The 16,065-nt window shown below is 42.9% G+C and overlaps 1 protein-coding gene across 6 annotated transcripts in view; it reads right to left on the bottom strand.

Annotated features, from left to right (window-relative positions):
• Positions 1-15,105, bottom strand: part of SEMA4D (semaphorin 4D) — a 127,025-nt gene extending 111,920 nt beyond the window's left edge. For 4 of the 6 annotated variants that reach the window (XM_077344502.1, XM_077344500.1, XM_077344501.1 and 1 more), the window contains exon 1: positions 14,353-14,519. The gene's annotated coding sequence lies outside the window, so the exon portion shown is untranslated. The other 2 variants (XM_077344499.1, XM_077344498.1) reach the window with 2 other exon arrangements.
• Between the last annotated feature and the right edge of the window lie 960 nt (positions 15,106-16,065).

Below are 16,065 nucleotides of genomic sequence, written 5' to 3'. Positions count from 1 at the left end.
AAGTCCAGTAGCACCTTAGAGACCAACAAGAGTTTCAGGGTAGAAACCTTTGAGTGCCAAAGTTCCCTTGTGTCTGATGAAGAGAGCTTTGACTCTCAAAAGCTGATGCCCTGAAACTCTTGTTGGGCTCTAAAGGGCTACTGGACTCAAATCTAGCTGTAATTCTAACAGTCCCTCATACCCTGGTGTAGACAGCCTCATAAAGCCCAATCTCATCAGATCTTGAAAGCTAAGCAGGGTCTATCCTAACTAGTATTCAGATAGGAGACTTCCAAGGAACATTAGGATCACGACACAGAGGCAAGCAATGGCAAACCACCTCCAGACATCTCTTGCCTGGCTGCCAGTCAATCCTCAGATCTCCTAATTATGCCACTCACATGCCATATGATAAATAAATAAGTGTCTCATACTTTATTTTAAGGCAGATTATCAGATAGAGTCCACCGATTCCTCCGTGTGTATTCAAATTAGTTGTTATATTTGTGTCTCACTTCCCCATCCAAGAAACTGGCCAAGTTGACACCTCCTTAACATTGCTGCTTGCAAACATAGACAGTCCTAGGCTATCAACTGAGGTTTGGCTCTTACATATCTACAAGCTGTAAGAAAGGGAAATATTCCACTAGATAGATATAATGCTCAAATCTCTCTAACACGATGCAAAAAAAAAAAACCTCCTACATTTCAAAACAATTTTCAAGTTAAGTTTGTATTCCCAGATTATCAAGATCACTTCATGAGACGGAATGGCAAAATAAATGGGAAATTCGGGAGCATGCTCACAAGGCTGTTTTATTTACTTGCTTGCTTCATGGGCTAGTGCCCATTCCGTCAAATTAGCACATTCTACTCTGTAAGGGAATGATACGTGACCCACACAAATAAACAAAGGCAAGCTACAGACAATGTAAACTAAGCTATCAAATGAAAGGTTTAGAAGAACTCCTATCAGGATATCCCTATAAAGATGGCTAATGCACAGCTGATACCTTTCTGCTTCTGTGTAGCTGACATAATCTACAGAAACTTAACTCAATGGGAACCTGGCTATAATGGATATTTAACAAAATATCCAGGCAGTGGAGCCATAGGTGATCTTTTTCACAGAGGTTCTCTCTGGATAAAGTCTGCCATATTGAACAATTCTTATTTCAGAAGAAATTATAAAATGCTCACAGCCAGCTGTTTTGTCCCTTATTTGTAAAAACTAAATCAGAATTTGCTTCCATAAAGGTTCTACCTCTCAACAAATTGTAAATAGTTAAGCCTATACGTTTAGAGAAGTGTATGCTCTTCTTCACACTGAGCCACAAAGATAAAGATGAGCCCTGAAGAAGTCATTGCCCCTATTATTCTACCAGCTCAAGAAAGAGTGAGCTATAGTTTTGATTGGACAGCTTTGAACTATTGTTTTAAATCCAAGGCATTCCTGGGAACGGGAGTCAGCAGACAGGGAAGCAAAGTAAGCTAAAACTGGAAAGTTTCTTCCCCAAAGAGAAGCTAGCTTCATGATGCAAATAATATGTTGTGTGGTCATATTTCTTCAAGGTCATATTTCTACTTGAAACACATATTGGGTAAACACCCCCACAGTACCCTACATTTTCCTCCTATTTCTGCCTTGTTTTATTTCTGTTTAATTCAAATTGATGACATATTAGAATTAGCAAATACACTTTTTTCTTTAAACTTTCTTGTAAGTCTGCTGAATTGGTAGCAGCCTTCATGTACCAAGAACACAAAAATTAGATTTGCCTTAGTGAAATATGAAGCCTGTTGTGGAGCAGAGTGGTAAGCGGCAGAAATGCTGTCTGAAGCTTTCTGTCCATGAGGCTGGGAGTTCAATCCCAGCAGCCGGCTCAAGGTTGACTCAGCCTTCCATCCTCCCGAGGTCGGTAAAATGAGTACCCAGCTTGCTGAGGGGTAAAACAGTAATTACTGGGGAAGGCACTAGCAAACCACCCCATATTGAGTCTGCCATGAAAACGCTGGAGGGCGTCACCCCAAGCATGACTCTGTGCTTGCACAGGGGATACCTATATAGTGAAATATAAACCTTAATATTCCCTGAAAAGATTTAAATCACAGATCAGCATGCAGATTCCCAAGCTACTGACCTTATCCTAAGGTTCCCAACTGGAAGCTAACAGCCTATTTTAATAAAAGCAATCACTTTTGCTCTTTGCTTCTAGGACTTCACGAAGCAGATAGCACAGCACAACTTGGCCTTGGCTGTTGCATGTACTATGGATACGTCTAGACAGTAGGAATCAATAGCCATGTCATCATGCCCATAAGTGATCTGTCTTTTCTTCACAAGTCCAACAAAATATGGTTTTATTCAATGATCAGAGAATACAAAATATTTGTCATGTGGGCTTGAAGCTCAGCCTTCCCTCCCCACCCCCCCAACATGCTTGGATACTATAGGGCTTATAGGTCCAGACAAACCACAAGACTGGAAACATTTGGCTCAGGCTATGTCCATTATATTGTTGTATCATTAAAAGCATTGGTCCCCAACCCCCAGTCCGGGGACTGGTACCGTTCTGTGGATCAGTTGGTACCGGGCTGTGGCTCCTCCACGTCTTCCTCCCCAGTTGATGCCTCGGGGGCTGCCCTGCCACTTTGCCACCAGCTCACCTTTGGTGCTCTCCAGTGGCCGCCATGGCTGGGGCTCCCCCTTGGCATGGCACTGCGCATCTGCTGCTGGATGCACCCCCCAGCAGGCGGCGGGAAGTCAGGGGTGCTGGTGGGAAAGCAAGTGGAGCAAGGGTTCAGGTGGCAACGTCCCTCGGCAAAAAACTACCCCCTCCGGGCCTCAGTAAAATTGTCAAGCGTTGACCAGTCCCCAATGATAAAAAGATTGGGGACCACTGATTTAAAGACAACAGTACTTTCATTTAAAGGGAAAACACTCAGTGACATTAATCAGTGTCCAGTATTTTCACTACAACGGGAATTATCCCTGCTACTTCCAAAACAAGAGTTTTACCTTTTCTCATCATCCTCAGCAAAAGTAATATAGCATATTCAAAAAGCAGCTAAAACTGTCATAGCCTATCTAGTTTTCAACCTCAACATTCCCACAATATGGGTGTTTTCTTCTAGATTAAAGAGTCCTACAAGGACTGACCAAAGTGCCTCCTGGAAAGAAGTTAATTTAGAGGAATGAATACCTTTTGAGTAAGTGCTAGTCTTGGAGGAAGTAGAAAGTTTTGCAAACGCCTGAAAGAGAAACAGTTTTGCTTTTTAAAATGGCAGGGGGGGGGTCTTTAAAGACTGGGATACTTTATGGTATGATGGCAATTGACCTGAGGTCAAACATACTAAGCCAAGTAAATACTAATATAAGACTTACATCAGTCATTAACTAAATGAAGTAGTTCCTTAGCAGCAGGCCAAGGTCTGTTTAACTCAGGCTTTCTCAACCAAGGTGTTATGAAAACCTGGGGTTTCTTGACAGCCCTGGAGGGGTTTCCATAGAGAGTGATTGTGGACAGGGCTCCATCAAGCAGTCAGGGCTATCTCCACCTCAATGTCAAAAAGCCTCCATTGAAAATGTATCCTGTTTTTTTTAAACTGTGAATATATTGCATGTATATCCCTGAAGCAAGCCATTACAATCATTAAGAGGCTTAGTGTTTCATCTGTCAATATTACCATAACCTTAAGACTGTTTACAAATATGTTGTACAAGAGTAGCTTTGAATATTTCTTATGATTCCTGAAGAATCTTAAATCAGTTTTGCTCAGGTAAGCCACTAGTCAGAGGAGAACTTGAAAATCTAGGAAGGGTCATTCCAATGATTGAAACTACTTCTATCAAATATGAGCTAGAACTAAGTAAATGTGAGGGAAATGCCTAAAGCTGAGCTCTTCTAATCTTGCAAATGTTTAGCATGTAGTCCATCTTACTACAGAAAACATAAGATATGGTGAAGTGGCACTGGCACACATTTGTCATATTCTGGTCCTTTTGTTTTCAGGACAGAAAACCATTTTGATCACATTCTAAGTGCAGCAGTGGTAGTTTGAATCCATTATCTACTCCAGGGGTAGTCCAACTACGGCCCTCCAGATGTTCATGGACTACAATTCCCAGGAGCCCTTGCCAGCGAATGCTGGCAGGGGCTTCTGGGAATTGTAGTCCATGGACATCTGGAGGGCCGCAGTTTGACTACCCCTGATCTACTCTGATGATGAAAACAAATGCCAGGAATGCAGTTAATTTGATTCAAATTGCTGTAATCTTAAATAACTGTATATCTCTTTACATTTAGAATATACAAATGGAGACCCGCAAGAAACTTATGGGGAAGGTGCATCTTTTCTCTGTGCTTCACTTCCTCTCCCTTCTTTTCTAACATCTTCCCCCTCATTCTCAACCATCTCCTTTAATCTTCCTCTCTTTATTTCTCCCCTCCCCTTCTCTGACAATCCCCTCTTCCTTCCCTCTCCCATTTTTTCAATAGTCCCCCTTTCTGTCTGCAAGCTCCTAAGCAGCTCCCCTATCACCGATCTAGGCATGATGCCAGACCCCCAGACTGGCATCAGCATCTGAGAGCACAGTCAGTCCCGAATTATCTTAATAAAGGTAAAAATGACACTTCACCTTCAACAACCTGTAGAAAAAAACAAGTAGCACAGATTTTCACTTGTCATGAAAACTGCAACAAAAGTAAAGCTTACGGGAAACAGCTATACTGAGATGACCTGATTACATGTTTCAACATACAGAATATACTCTCATAGTTTACTCATGTTTAAAGGTACTATAAATACTTCACTGAAGCCCCTAATAGATGAATATTTATTTATTATTGTTTAACTGATGGCATACTCTACAGATAGGTATTTATCTGTACCTGCATATATATTACTAATTGCTCAGAGGTAACCAGACAGACATTTTCTTCTCGCTTGCATATATTTTTTAAAAGAAAATTCATACAAGTAGAGAAATTTTGGTAGACAAGGGTTAGAAAAGCTCTTTACTACTGTGCCAATGTTAAAAAAAATTCTATACAGAAAGATCATCTGGGGGAAAATGCTTACACTAAATGTAAGAATGGACAAGAGATTTTCAACTTATTCTTCTTGCATCATACGTTATTGTTGCTTGAAGTATCCTGATTCATTAACTTAGTCCAAATATATTTTTATGAAGAATTTCAGTACTATAAATTGACATAAATCACAACTGTTAATTTTGCGATCTAACCTAAGGCTCACTGGAATTTCATTTTTTAGCAAAAATAACAATATTTCTTGGAATAGTGATCTTGAAATAACTTACACTCTGAACAGAGAAAGTGAGTGGGGCAAAGCAGCCAGTGAGGCAAGCTTCTTACATCCCTGCCATTTGGAAGCATCTCACTATTTTAAAAATATTATTTTAAAATGCTTTTTTTCAAAGTACATTTTATTTAATGGGGATTACTGAACTTTAAGTAAAATGAATTAGCAAACAAAAATGGGTTGAAATACTCTTGAAAAGAAGAAGGGCCTTAGGAAAGGATAAAACTACCTAAAAGTACTGCTAGACAAACCTTATTTTGGACTGTGTTCTTCAACATCTGTATAAGACAATCCAATAGAAAGGCAGAAACATAAATCTGCCAAAGGCTTTTCAAATCCCTGCTCTCGTGTGCATTATTATTCTAATAACACACCCACCGAGGACTATAAAACATTCCCATTCAGCAAGAATTAGAATAATCCAATAAGCTTCTCAACATGCAGCTTTCACTTGTGTATCTTATGTGAGGGCCCCAAATAAACAAATTGGCATGCCTCAATCACTTGAGCAGGAGGAAACCTTTCCAAAACCATGCAGTGGACCAACAACTTGAAAACTACCTACAGGCCAGAGAGGCTAAAGCCAAAGCTTCACTACTGATTGTCCTATTCTTACAAGGTCTTAAACCCATTATTGTGCCAGATTTAAGCAGAAAACAGAAGCAAAACTGCACTTTACCCAGCACAGAACCTGGATTACAGACATGCATATGCACAAGTTATCCATAAATTAAGGATTTTGACAACTTCCATTAACTCAGGTGGTGTAAAGTGAAAAACAAAACTGAGAAACAAAACTGAAAAATGCCTTTTTTAAAACACAGTGTAATTATTGCTTAGTACATACAGGCCTAATGTCATTGTCTGGAACAGATATAGAACTAAGGCCTATACATTTACTCAGAACTAAGGTCTACCTACTTCAATGAGATTTACTTAATAAACACATTCAGGCATGAGATCGGAGTTATGATTTTGAAATCTTAAAAAGGATTTCAGAACCAGTGCCTCCAAAACACCCCCATATGCCTTTTTTTAAAGCCTAATTGAGGTGGCTGCAATCACTTACTAGACATAGGAAGGGTCAGTTCAGAATAATAGAGCAGTCTTCTCCTCTACTCTACTTGACTAAGGGTGCACTTATATAGCGAGTTCTCGGGATGCTCACTGATGAATCTGGCACATTGGTTCAAATACCAGGTAGGAACCAGCAAAAACAACTCCTCCATGCCTCAAACAAAGGCGGCAACATCACAATGTAACCATTTTAGTTAAAAAAAACATATCAGTGTTCCCTTAACTTGGGAGGCCCTAAAGCACGCCAGGGCTGGGAGGGGGCCTGGCTGACAGCGACGTTGTGTGTCAGTGGGAATTTGCCCCACTGCCCTGCGAGCGCTGACCTAGTTTATCCCTCCCAGTCATAATCGGCCTAGCTGTCCACAGGCCAGTGGCTCACAAGGCTGCCAGGAGGGAGGAATCACTAGAGCCCATGTGAACTCCCTTCCAGCAACAGTAGTAGAAAAATGTGAAATATTGGGAAGTTTAAAAAAAAAAACTGATTCTCATGTTGCAAATTGGAATTAAAAGTAGAATATTTTAAGATTGCACAATAAGTAGAAATATGGAGTGGGTTTATTAATTGATTTTATTTATTTACCTTTTCCTCCCTAAGATTAAACTGGTTTACAGCTGGCTGGAACATTTCTGCATCACTTGTGAAAAAACTGCAAGATCAACAGGCATCTATACAATTACTCCACTAGTCAAACTCTGATCCCAGAGTTCAGTGCGTTTGAGGCCACTAGTACATGTCAACTGTAGGTGAATGAACACACCCTAATCCCAGCCAATAATCCACAAGTAAGCATGGATTTGAAGGGCAATTAATTCCTATTTCACAGTGAATAAAGAGAGATGGCTTCGTTGATAAAAACTAAGCAATGCAACCTACATCCATGCACTGTCAAAGATGTAGTCCACAGGTTAAGGATTTTGCTGAACAGCTTTCACGCTCCTTTAGATTTGGCTCATGCATTAACTATTAATTTTCCTCTCAGTCAAATTAATGCTAGATTCAGGTGGATAGTTGTGCTGGTCTGAAGTAATAGCACCAAGTTTGTGTCCAGTGGCACTTTTAAGACATCTTTAATTCTGGATACCTGAAGAAGTATTCATGCACAGAAGAGCTTATACCTGCAATTAAACTTTGTTGGTCAAAGATCCCACTGGGCTCAAACTTTGTTCTATTTTAATGCCTTCTTTGTTAGGCCATGGGTCTTATCTGATGCTGAGAAATATACCACTTCTGACTTGTACAGTCAAAGCATACTGCTGGAACAAACAGAAAAATCTGACTGAGGAACGGAATACAATGTTCTGGAACAACACTTTTTTTTTTTAAGGCCTCAAGATTGCAACACCTTTTGTTTGGTTGGAAATATTATCAGGGAATGAGACATAATCTGTGACTACACAGCACAAGAATGGCCTCCTTCAATGTTTAAGGGGGCATGCTGTATTTTTTACTCAGGAAAAAAGTTTCATTCTCTCATATTTGGGAGAGCACTGAAAGCTACCATCATTTTGACAACAAAAAAAGTTTCTGAATGTTACATTCAGAAAAACAGCTTTGTGGCAACAGTGCTGCCTGAATTCTGGCCTTTCGTTTGCTACCAAGCTCTACATGGATCTCAAGCACAGTGATTAGATAACGGAACAGTGGAAAAACTGATCACCGGAACTCAGGCAGAGATTCCATCAATAACAGAGTCCTTCTAAGATATCTATGATTAAAATTTTGCAACATACAGAAATTCATGTTTTAGATTTCACAGTAATCTTATAATACACTAACATTATTATTAATAGAAATAATATGGAGAACCCGCAGGAATTTACAGGGGTCACTTAATTTCTACCATATCCTCCTTCCCATATTATTTCCTCCCTCTCTTCTACTGGCAGCACCAGACTCCCTCCCTTTCAGCTTTCCTTTCTTCCCTACCGCTGGTGGCAGCCTCTCTCTGGAAAACATGCAACAGTCATATAATATTAAGTTCCTCAGGTGAGTTGTGTGGTGGACACTGCCGGGCCCAGCTGAGCTCTGACAAAAGTGTGGGTGACCCAGGCCAACTGAGTTGGCTGGGAGCCGCCATCACACTTGGATGAGTTTTGCTAATTGCATGGGAGTTCCTGGCTCCAATGAGTCCTGCCTACGGGGTAGGAGGGAGGAGAACAGGTGTGGGTTTAGAGGCCAAAAGAGCCCTGGGAAGGACCCTCCCCCTGCCTTTTACTGAAAGAAACCAATCATGGCAAAGTTGTTGTTGTGGTTGCTTAGTATCCCCACAATGGTCAGTTATCAGAGGACATTCTTTTCTTTAAAAATACAGGTACTACTTCTGGATTTAAATCCCCAATGTGTCTTAGATTTGACACTGTTTAGCAACCCTGGAGCTTTCCTCAGAATTGCAGGAAGATTTGTCTGTTCACTACTCCAATCTCTGAATTTAAGTATCCTGGGATGTGGCCATACTGAGAAGTACGTATACCGATAATCTTTAATATTTCTTATTCATAAAACTCCTGAATCTAGGCAATGTAAAATGATATATTAGGAGAACCCCTGCTTGCAGGCCTACAACCTAGGGGGGAAAAAGAAGGAGAAAAGGCAGAAATGAGAAGGCCAAGCCGCAGGCAAAAATGTCTATATTCACATGGTACTTGCCAAACTTCTGCACTTGGAGAGAAAGACGAATAGAAGTCAAAGAAAGAAGATAGTTGTATCTGGAAGAATACATAAAGACCAACAGCTGTTGGATAAATTCAGTTCAGGTAACAAGGCAACATCCAGCCAAAAAGAGCAATGACAGGTATACCTACTAGGAAGGGGGAAATATGATGTGTCAGAAGAAGAAGAAGGCCCCTGTGCGCAGTATTAGACAGTGCCAGGAGTCATTGGAGGATGGCCCCGTTATGCACTTATTTGTTACCATCTCCAGAGTTTACTTGACCGATTCCAATGGCTCATTGCACGGAGAGGAGTTTTATAATGTATTGCTGTTTGTATCTGGTTCTGGAAATTGTTAGCTTTATTAATGGGGTTCTATAGTTTTTGTATACTGTTTTTATGACTTGTGACCCGCCATGAGCCAGTTTCCTGGGAGTAGCGGTCTATAAATCCCGCACTAAATAAAAAATCCTAACCATTGGTGGCTCTATTGGGTGTCTGGCCTGCGCTTCCACCTGCACTGGCCAATCCAGGTGCACTTTAGGCCGGCCCCTGGAGCACTCGCTTCCAGAGGCCAGCCACAAGGTGCTAAGCCATCCTCAGGGTCAGATGCTGCCTGGCTGACAAAAAGGGCGCTTCCATGTCACCATGCCTTCACCGTCAATCAGTCTGCCCGTCAATAGCCATGGCGGGCCAACCAGCAGCCATGGCGGGCCAACCAGCAGCGCAGCTGTCGGCCCACTCGGCAGCAGGGCTACCGGCTTACACGCCGCACGCTATGTTGACCAGCTGCGGGGCCGTTGCCCAGCCAGCAGTGTGACACCCCACTCAACCGCTGCGCGCCCTCCACCCGCCATGTGACGCATTGGCCCCACCGTCTCCTATGTTAGGTCAGGCGCCTGCTAGTGCCCGTTGCATTCCTGGATGCAATGATCTTGCAGGCTAGTAAATAAATAAATAACAGGATTAAGAAAAAGGAAACAAGGAGAAAAAGGTCCAAGACAGAGACTTGAGGAATACCAGCAGAAAGCTGTTTTTAAAAGGTGGAATGATCCTCAATGGAAATAGAAGATAAGGTAGAAACCAGGAAAACATGTCCATCAAATCATACAGAACACAGCAAAAATAAAAGAACTCTAGTAGCATTGAAAGCTGAAAATAAATCAGTAAAAGAGTACTGACCTTAGAACTTCGCAAGAGACCAGTGAAAATGCAAGAGCAGATTCAATGAAGTCAGAAGACAAACTTCCTCCAGACCAGACTGACCAGGGATTGCTGGAATTTTTTTTTGGGGGGGGGGATCATCTGGACATGGGATTTGGGGTCACTGAAGTTGAGCAAATAATTGTTGGACTAGATGACTCTGGAGGTTTTGTCCAACTCTATGATTCTAAGTCCCAAGAATGGAAAAAAGAATACCGAAAAGGAGTTAACAGTGAATCTGGATAAGGAAAACTGTGATAAGTTAAAATAAAAAGCCCAACAACTTTCAAAGTAAAAGATAATAGAAAACAATAATGATAAGTAAACAGAATGAGAATCAAGAGAAGATTTTTTTCAGAATTTGAAACAGCAATGTATATATGGCAAATAGCAAACACTAAAACAGAGTGGAAAGTGCCCTGAATGTATGTTGAAAACAAAACAAAACAAAAAAATTAAATATGCATGTAAGCACTATAATTAAGAAGACTAGAAGATTATTCAGCATATAAATAGTCAGTTTAAAATAAAACAATAGCATCTAAATGCATGAAGAAAAAAAGGGACATTTCCAGTATAATAACTCGAAGCCAAACGTACCTACACACAAGTAGTAAACATGTTGGCAACAAAAAAGATGGGTAGTAAATGGATTAAAAGTAGAAAAAATCCAGATAAAATAATAACAAAACAAACTTAATTTAATTAGAATAAAACAGAACCAGATAAAAATAACAAACACAGATATAAAATTAACAAGATCAGAGTGCACTCTTCACAGTATGAAGACATGAGCAAAAATAACAAAAAGAGAGCTAAGCCAGGTAGAGTAGGAAGAGACTAATGATAGCACAGAACAGGGTGAGCAATGAGACTTGAGTACTAATGACAGTTGCAGAGAAGTCAGAACAAAACAGAGTAAAGGCTAGGAGGAAAGTAATGTGCAAATAAATCAGTATTAACTGACTTATAATGAAAGTAGATATCTTAATAGGAAAACCTCAAAATAAAAAAGGGTGGAAGAACAAAGAAAGTGACAAAGGGAAATTAAAGGGGTAGCTAAGAAAGATAATGGTTAACACATAGAAAAGATCAAGGGTATGATCAGCCTAAAGGATGGGAACATTAACAATAAGAAGTTAAATAAACAGAAATCACACACTGAGCAGTTGTGCCAGAGCACAGTCAAAATGAATATTAAAATAACACCAAACAACAGCTGAGGAAAAGGTCATGCAAAAAGAGAAAAGCAACGTCAAAAATAAATTCAGAAATAAAAAGAGAAGAGATAGGGCAATAACAAAATGAAAACAACAGAAAAAATTAACTGAAACAAATTTCAACAACATAAAACAGCAAGATGAGAGAACAGCACCAGGGGATTGAATTTTTAACAAGGTATTCTACTGAAATTCAGCACCAGTGAAGTGACCATTCATATATTGAATCTTGTAGCTGACCAAACAGAAAACTCTTATATAACAAAATACATAAGATGTCAGAACAAGTACCACTGGCAGATGTTAATAACAGTTCAGTCTTCTTAATTTCTTAGCCATACAATTATCTCCAGCTTTTTGAAAAGAGTCTTTCTGGATTACATGGGCAGGAGTCCACGACTGACTCATCCTGCCTATAGTTATCCAAAGTGCTGAATTACTCTAACTTTCAGAGAAGTCCATTGCAGATGCTCTTCTAAAAGTGAGATGTTTCACTACAGAGATGGACATCCTGGAAATTACATGTCCAACCCAATCATAAATCCACAACCAATTAAAAATATTGATTTATTCTGTAAATTTATTCTGAACATAACGCTCCACAGTAAAGAAAATAGATTGGAAATAAAACAATAACTTCTAGACTACAAGACAAAGAGCCTTGCAATGAGAACTGGTTGCCTAGTAGACCTTTAAATCTAATCCAAATAGATAGTAGTAATAATAGTAGTAACAGTTATGGAACAGAGGAACCATCAACCAGCCCATCCCAAGGCAAACCAGCCAACAAGCAGCGACAATGCAGAATCAACACATTTTGAGAGTCTTCTGGAACCTCAAGAAAAGTTATCTTATCTTCCACTCATCCCATATAATGAAAGTGCTTACATTATTGTATTAACCACATGAAAAACCCTGTACTGTGCACTCTTTCTATTGTGGTATAAAATATTGTGTAGTATTGCTCTGCTTGGAACACATTAATTGAAGATGCACACAACCACAACATGACAGCATCAGATTTAGATCACCCTACTCATAGAATGCCAAGACAGCAAACGTGTCTTCCATTTATAATCGGCTGAAAGGCAATGAGGTCTGTTAAGTCATATGATGTTCTTTCACTCCAGCCTATAAACTTCTTCAAATAACTTCTTTTTAAGTTCATTGCGGGTGGGGGGGAGAGCCTCAGCTTTAAAACAAGTACAAATGCACAGAATTAAGATTTAGATGGATTAAATGCAGAAGTCGGTTTATGATCTAAAATAACCCCTGTGAACCCTTTGCAGTTTTACATTTCTCAGAAAGGGATAAAAGCCAGGTCCCATATCTTTTACATGTTTATACTGGCAATAACCACAGTCCAGCTCAAGAGAATCAAATAGCTACAACAGGTGCAATCCAGTTCCCACTCACCATCCCCATCTCTATTCCGGATGGTGAATTCCAACACTATGGTTGTGACCTGAAGCTACACAGACACAAGGAGCCATTCCAGGTCTGAACTCATCCCAGCTTCCTGTGGTTATTAATACTACTCCAGATATTGCCAGGCCCTGCTGAGCACAATGTAGCACAGACGCCCCTGCCTCAGAAAAACTGTCAAGACTTCCAAGATGTGAAGGCAGCCCTATCAGGGAGGAAGAGTCAACAGGAATGGGAGAGCAAAGTTAGCAACTGCTTAAACTACCCTGATTTGGTTTGGGCTGCTCTCTATGGAATATCAAGGGGGTTATTCAACAGCCCCATTGTGGGAACCCATAGACATTACATGAGTTCATGCCCATCAACAAAAACACCCATGTTTTTATTCCCTTACCAATTATAGCACTTATGTTTGTAAAAATTGGATGTCAGTCTCCAGGGAAGAGTTCCAAAGATTTTTAACAGGTTATTTTTTCTTTATCATTCATTCATTCCATTTTTCTTCAAAGGATCTCCGTCATGCCAAAAGCCCCCTTCCCCAGACTTGGACTCCTCCTTACACAAAGTCTCCAGAGGAAATCAGGAAAGGTCTTTTAAGTGTCCAGGAAGAAGTTGGAGAACATAAATATTCTTTAAATCAAGACAGAGCAGCAGAGGAGCCTATCTCTCCCGTGGAAACTTCCGCACAAAGGCATTATTGTTAGCCAGATTAAAAAGAGGGCGGCAGCGTGTGTGTGTGTGTGTGTGGGGGGGGGGGTTATGGTAGGTTTATGGAGGCAGGTGAACATATTAACACCGGTTGCAAGGGAAGAAGGCCCGGGCTCCGTGGCAGGGTCACTTCGCGAGCCCTTACTGCTGGAAAACGGCAGAGGGAGGCGGTGGCTGCTGCTGCTATTTCACTGGGAAGGAGTGCAGTGCAATAAACGGCGAAATGCAAAACGCAAACTCCCGAGCAAGCAAGCCGCCCGCTAAACTACACGCAGCCCCCGCCGTGCATTTTCTCGCCCGAAAACAACGGCCCGCGTTTCGCGTCCTTAAGCCGAGGAACCGTTTTGTATCATCTGAAGGCTCGTCTTAATCAGCCCCCCCCCCCCCCCGCCCAGCACCATAAGCCGCAAAGGCTTCGACGGCCGAGGGGGCGGCAAGTCCAGGCTCCTTGGCTACTCGCCCTCGCTTGTCAGGCGGCCGCAGCCCCCGGGAAGACCGCTGGGGCCCTGAGCAAGCCCGCCACCGAGCAGCTCCGCGCCTCTGCCGGGGCCCTCCGCCAGGGCCAGCCGAGCAACCCAGCGCGCTCTTTCGGGTCGCCCTGCGGGGTCTGTCTCCGACCGCAGACGCAGCGCCCGCGCCCCCCCCCCGCCCCCCGCAGCAACCAGCCGCCGTCCCTGCCGCTCCCTCCCCCCCCCCCCCCCCCGGCAGCCTCCCTCGCGTGCCGCCACCGGCCCTCCCCGCAGCCCCAGCCCCGTCTCTGCCAACCTGCAAGCGGCTGCCGGCTCCGAGATCCCGCCGCGGCGGGAGCGCGACCAGAAGGGCTGCGGCAGGGACCTCCTCCTCCTCCTCCTCGTCCTTCGGCGCGCCTCCTTTCTCTGCGGCAGGCAGGCAGGCGGAAAGGGGGACGCCGCAGCCCAGCACGCGCCCCGCCGACCCGCTTACCTGCTCGTCGCGCCGCCCCCGACGTCCCCAGGCGCTTCCCGGGCCCTCCCCGCTGGCTCCCGGGGGCGGCCTCGGCGGACCTCCCCGCCGCCGCCGCCGCCGCCGCCGCCGGTGGGGACAGAAAGGGAGGAGGAGTTGGTGCCAGTGTGTAACAAGTTTGGGTTGCCCCGCAGATATGGCGGCGCCTGGTGGAGGAGGAAAAGCTCCCGAGGCAACGGCCGGCTGCAGCCAGCGGCTCTCGGGAGGACAGAGACCCCGGACGGTGGTTGGGGGCGGGGAGATTCCAAAAGCCAGAGGAAATCGCACCCCCTCCCCCCAAGCTGGAAAACCGCAACGGACCCTCACTTTTCAAAGCCCCCCCCCCCCCTGCATAAAAGAGAGAGAGAGAGCAAACCGCGGAGTTCCAGCTGGGAAGGCAAGACCCCCCCCACCCCGCCCCCCTTTTCTGTTCCCTAGAGAGACCGTGCCAGACCTGCTTGGACACAGAAAGCGGGTAGCCGTCCACGTGTTGCTCCTGTCGCGTTGGTCTTTCGGGGATGAGGACACAGAAACGGCGACAATACCCAATATCTGTTGCCTAGAGATTTTTACAAGATAAGCGCGGGGGGTGGGGCTAGTTCCGAGTTCCCTAAAGCAATTTTTGTATATTAAATGTAATGTATATACTTCATAGATGGGTATGTCTTTAAAATCCTTTATATCATTTGTGCACTTTTTGAGGTCAAAAATTAATGTAATCGACACCCATAGCAAATGTTGAGACTTTTCCTTAGAAGGAAAAATGTTCATCCTGAAAGGGTTCCTCATTTAACAATCCCGTACACTTTGCAAAAGAACTAACCACAAGATGCTGATGTGAAGATGTGTCAGTTGCCATAGTCCAAAGATTGTTTTGGGTTGCAGCCTGGCTCCAGTGTCTGCTTGTGAGATTGTTTTTTGTTTTTTTGGTGGGGGGGGGACCTCACTTTGGAGCAGCCGCACAACGACTGGGCTTCGGACTGAGAAACAGCCTACGCCCTCTCAGAGGGCAGGGTCCCTCATTGTAGGACAGTATGATGTGTAGTGGTCCAAACTTTATTTTGGTGGTGCGGTGCTTTTAAATCATCCCAAATGCTTTCAGATGGATTCAGGAATAAGGAACTAGGAACCAGCTTTAGCCTCCTTTGCAAGTGATAGAGGAAGGAAATGCAGAAAATCCATTAAGCAAGCTTATTTAACAGAAACAGCCATAAAATAATCAGAATCATTTTCAGATAAACTATCTATTGCTCACAGTGTTGATGGGAGAACAGTGCTTTGTCAAAGTTGTGTTCAGACAGCCAGAATCCATCAAGAATAAGAATCCTGTAGGGTTAATTTACTGATCACATGAACCACATCTATGTAAGGGTCATCATGTAGGAAGGCCTGCTTGAGAAACAATGGAAGTCTTGGAGTTTACATCATCTTCATATGAAGTGTACTATTGACATGACAGATGCCCCACAAAAAATATTTTCAGAGACTGCCAGGTCAGAAGTAGACCACAATTAATCC

The sequence above is a fragment of the Paroedura picta genome, chromosome 7 (genome assembly GCF_049243985.1).
Source record: "Paroedura picta isolate Pp20150507F chromosome 7, Ppicta_v3.0, whole genome shotgun sequence".
NCBI lineage: Eukaryota > Metazoa > Chordata > Lepidosauria > Squamata > Gekkonidae > Paroedura > Paroedura picta.
This window is presented reverse-complemented; position numbering and strand designations above follow the sequence as displayed.